Below are 4751 nucleotides of genomic sequence, written 5' to 3'. Positions count from 1 at the left end.
AGAGCTGTAATTTCTGATAGGACACGTAGTTCTTGCTTTAGTGGTAAAAAATAACACTCAAACTAAAAATATTAAATTTTTTGAAGAAAACGACACAAGTATGAACTTAAATTAAGAGACAACAGTTGTTCGTTTAAAAAGACCTATAAATTTATTATTAATCATTTTTTGATAGAACGAGTAGATTTTCTTTCAATAGTAAAAAATAAGATTAAAAATTAAAAAGTTAAATTTTTAGAAGATGGACAGACAAGACTAAAGAGGACATAGGATCCTACATAGGGCATTATGTAGGTTCCTCTATTAGGCCCTATGCAAATGCGCAGTAGTTTATATTTAATCGTAAAGATCAATATTAAAAATATAAAAAAATTGTAAAAACAAGGAAATAAGAATGAGTATGTTTCCATTTTTATGCATATTATGAATTGTAATGATATAGATTTATTGAAATGATACATGTTTCAGCGCAGCTTAGAGAGTTAGCAGTTAGAGAGTTAGCAGAGTTACATAAAAAAGTATTATATTCGATGATAATTTGTTCGTTAAAACTGAAAGAGCTTTAACAAAAGAGAGTTCAAAATCACAAAATTACTGTAGTCGGTCCGTTGACCTTTGATTTTAAAACATCTGTGCACGAATACGGGAGAAATGCAAAGTCCGAGCGCGGAGTGTGATTGCCGTCAGTCGCGTGCCGTAGGTGCGTTTAATCTCTCGAGCTAAGCTCTTTTAACAAAAGAGAATTCACAATCTCAAGATTGCAGTTTGGATGTTTTAAGTCCTTATTTTAAAAGCTTTGTGCAAGAATGTGCGTAAATATAAAGACCAAGCGCGTAGCGCGAGATAAATGCATAATCGAGCGTAAAGCGCGAGATAAATACATAATCGAGCGTAAAGCGCGAGATAAATACATCATGGAGCGCGCCGCTGGCGCGCTGAAACTTGCGGGCCGCACGCACAGCGCGTCATGAGACTGTGTCAAAATACATTTTGCGTTCTTTTTATTTATAGTAAACGAAGTGGTATACAATTTTGAAGCTTTACTAAATTGTGTTTTAATATAAGTACTCTACTGAGAAAACTCTAGAAAAAAGTAATTATTCAAAGAAATCGTGGAAAATGACTGGGTCTTCTAGTGGACAACTTTTTGGCAACAACCCACAAAAAATAAAATACAATCATCTAATTACCAGCGGAAAGTAATAGTGTATGTATTAGAATCAATTTGTCCGAAAAGAAAAAGCAACAAAATAATAATTAGCGCCAAAAGCTCGCAAATCCCAAAAGGAATTTTTGATTCGTATTCTATGGTGAATTATGATTTATTGTAGCAAACAAAGTTGAATAAGTCTGAAAATCGAAAAAATAATTTTTCACTGTACTTTTGGATCACCCTATTTGCTATCCCTATGCACTTTTTGCTATTCATTAATATTTCCAGTAAAAAAGTACCCATTACTTCCTCTTAATTACCTGATATTTCCACACTATTTTAGTGAAAAATTAACCTTCTTATAGATCCTACCTTTGCGAAACCAACGATCACGTTCCAAAAAAAGCACGCGTCGGACTTGTCCCGAGAGTGGGGGGCGTCATTGCAGCCGCGAGACCCACGCGGTACGGTGTACGGTCCTGGAGTCAACATCAGTACCAGCTGACTCGCTCGTCGCGACGTAGTTCGTAGTGTTGCGTAGTAGTGTTTCCCAGTGTTTGCTGCGTTCAGCTACGTTTTCCTCACTTTCCGCGGCATTCGTCGTTCGTGCATTTGACGATAAAGTACCAGTTTTTCAATCTAGTGTATATTTAAGCACCAAATTGGAGATAGCAGTGCAACCTAAGAAATACAGTCTTTCAAGGTAAACCCACGATTCTTTCAACTGGATTTAAAAACAATATTATATGTATGTATATATTTTGCTCGATATTTGGCGGCCACGTGGGCAGAACTGTTGACTTTTAGCCCTATCGTGCAAAAAGTCCAAGGAAACGGGACAAACAACTGCTCTTTAAAAGTGTAAAGCGTCAATGTCTCTAATGTTGAGCCAATCAAGGAAAGGAGAAAAGCGAGATAGAGACAGAAATGAAACAGGATGGAAAGAGAGAGCGCAAGAGAGTGAAATAACATTTGTTTGGCTGACGGGGCTGGGGGAATTATGGTGGCGAAGGGAGAGAGAATGAGAAATAGGAAACGAGAGAACGAAGCAGACGCTGAGCCTGAGTTCCCTCGTGAAAACACGTGGGGATCCGGGTTTCTTCACCCGGAGATTTGATTCTGCGACGCAAAAATGGCAACCACCCACCGCGAGCTGCACGATCGATTCATTCTATTTGATTCCATTGCCGCACGCCGGTTTCACGGTGTGACGACCTCTATTGCACCGGTGTGCCGAGTGGAAGTGCGGTTGAGACGCCATGAAGCGGGTTCAAAAAATGTCCCTTGTCAGCCTTGCACGTGGGCTGTTCGACTGTATGCAAATGTGCAACTAGCGTTGCTTCGCCGTATACGACTGTACGAGGCGGAACAGTGGCCGAAGTCGAAATGGTTGTTTTGCCTCTGGCGCGTGACGTAATCCATTCAAGACTACGTTTCGTTCGTGGTCTGTCTTTTTCTGTCCATTAAATGTGTAAACATGATAAACACAATGCGATAGCTATATTGTGAGTGCATGATTAATGTGCTCCGTGTCAATGTGTGTGAGATGAAAATAATGATTGCTTACTCGACATCACTCGTCTGAACGATATTCTAGCATTTTTCTAGCCTGACGCGTGCTGGGGCAGGAAACTGCTGGAATTTTTGGAGCAGGAGTCAACTCCAGTATCTCTCCCACCTTCGGTGAGTCGTGACCCCTGAAGATGAGCGCCGCTTTTCAGGAAGGCATTTTTTCCGAGAAGAGAGATGCTAGGTAGATTGTTGGGTTCTAAAATTCTTATGTCTAGAATGAGCGGGAGAATTTTTACTTTTCAAATACACATTCTCTGAATCGCGCAATAGAATATAAAAGAATGTCGCGATTACAGGCATCAAGCTCTTTCCCCTAGTTAACAGTTTTCTATCTGGTTGAAAATTGTTTTGTTGAAAATTCAACTATTTTCTTAAAAAGTCATCTTTTTGGCTGAAAGTAATTTCTTTTTACTTGAAAATGCCACTTAACTATTGTGTTTTGGGTTCAGAATTTATCACTTTTTGTTAGAAATATCGACTATTTTTTGGAAAATCTAACAGTTTTGTAAAAAAAACATCTATTTAGTCAAAAATTCGACTGTTTTATTAAACATTCCTCTTTTTGGATGGAAAATTCATCTTTTATTCTTGAAAGTCCATTTTTTTAAAATTAAAAAGTCTACTATTATATTCTTGGTCCAGAATTCACCTTTTGGTTTAAAATTCTACCATTTTTATGAATATTTGATGATATTGTTGAAAATTCAACTGTCTTCTATAAGATTCGTTTTTTTGGCTTAAAAATTAAACTATACGTTTGAAAATGCGACGGTTTTTCGTGAAAGTTTAATCTTTTTTTTTTTTAATATCGATCAGTTGATTGAAGATTTTGCTTTGTGGGTTGAAAATTCGAATATTTAGTTAAAAATTTAACTTATTTGTTGAAATTTCGTCTCTTTTACTTAAAAATTGAAATATTTGTTCGGAAATTCATTTTTTCTGATTGAAGAGTCAAATTTTTGCTAAAACATTCGACTTATTTTAAGATAATTTTGGGTTGTGACGTCTGCTATTATGTTAAATCTAGGAAACATTTACAGGATATCATAAAAACCGGAAATTCGCTATCCCTGGAATGTTGTTTGGAGGTCTTTAAGATATTCATATCTCCCACGTGAAATATCTTGGAATTATGAAATTCGACTAAATTCCAAGTGAGTCAAACTGAATTCCAAATGAAAACAATGTCACTCGCTCGAGATGAAGATAATTCAATTGGATTAGACTTATGTAAAATTAATAGTATTCATCTAATTATTCGGTTTCAAGTGGAATTAATAGATTTAAATTAAATTAAACTGAATTAAAATCAATTTACCGCTATTTTTTACATTTTTCTTGCCCCGTAGTCTTGTATGTATCAATTCAAGTATACGGGAATGAATATTTAAATCAGTGAAACCGTTTTTATTGAAATTCTTTTGGAATTGGGCACAAATTTACGTGATATTGATAAAGTTACAGTATGTTTAATAAGAAAATTGTAGGGGAGCGGCGGGTAATGTGACGCACCCTCATTTAAATAAATAGATTGATTTATAGCGAGAGGTATTTACTGTAATGTATTTTTGTATGTGTACTGTTTTGTATAGTGAAAAAATTTCTTCAATAAAGCTAATCACTCAATTCGTATTATGAAAAGTTATTTTTGGGTGTTATGTGTGTATTTTGAAAGTGACCAAAAATTAGTGAAAAAGTACAGTAGCATTTTTCCAGATTAAAAAAACATAATATATAACGTTCAAGCTGTAAACAATTTATAAGTAATTATTTAAACCAACCATTTACCCAGAATTAATTTCATTGAACTCAGTGAACAACTTTTAGTTCCCTTTCCGAAATTGTACTAAGAGCGCACCACATTAGCCAACCAGGAAGGATAACTTGGCGCAGGCACGCTTTTTGTGAAACTTGATACTTAACCAATTTAATAGACGTAAATTTAATAATAATCATACGCTTTTTATAGCATGTGCGCTACATTACCCGCCGCTCCCCTAAAAACTTTAAAGGAATTTTACATCGA

At 35.6% G+C, this 4751-nt stretch overlaps 1 protein-coding gene across 1 annotated transcript in view; it reads left to right on the top strand.

Annotated features, from left to right (window-relative positions):
* The first annotated feature begins 1670 nt into the window (after window positions 1-1670).
* LOC117167773 (insulin-like receptor) overlaps window positions 1671-4751 on the top strand; it is a 116834-nt gene continuing 113753 nt past the window's right edge. The window contains exon 1 of the mRNA XM_033352944.1: window positions 1671-1856. The gene's annotated coding sequence lies outside the window, so the exon portion shown is untranslated. The remainder of the gene's footprint in view (window positions 1857-4751) is intronic.

This window comes from Belonocnema kinseyi, chromosome 2 (assembly GCF_010883055.1).
Source record: "Belonocnema kinseyi isolate 2016_QV_RU_SX_M_011 chromosome 2, B_treatae_v1, whole genome shotgun sequence".
Classification (NCBI taxonomy): Eukaryota; Metazoa; Arthropoda; class Insecta; order Hymenoptera; family Cynipidae; genus Belonocnema; species Belonocnema kinseyi.
Note: the sequence above shows the minus strand (reverse complement) of the source record. Positions and strands in the feature narration are given on the sequence as shown.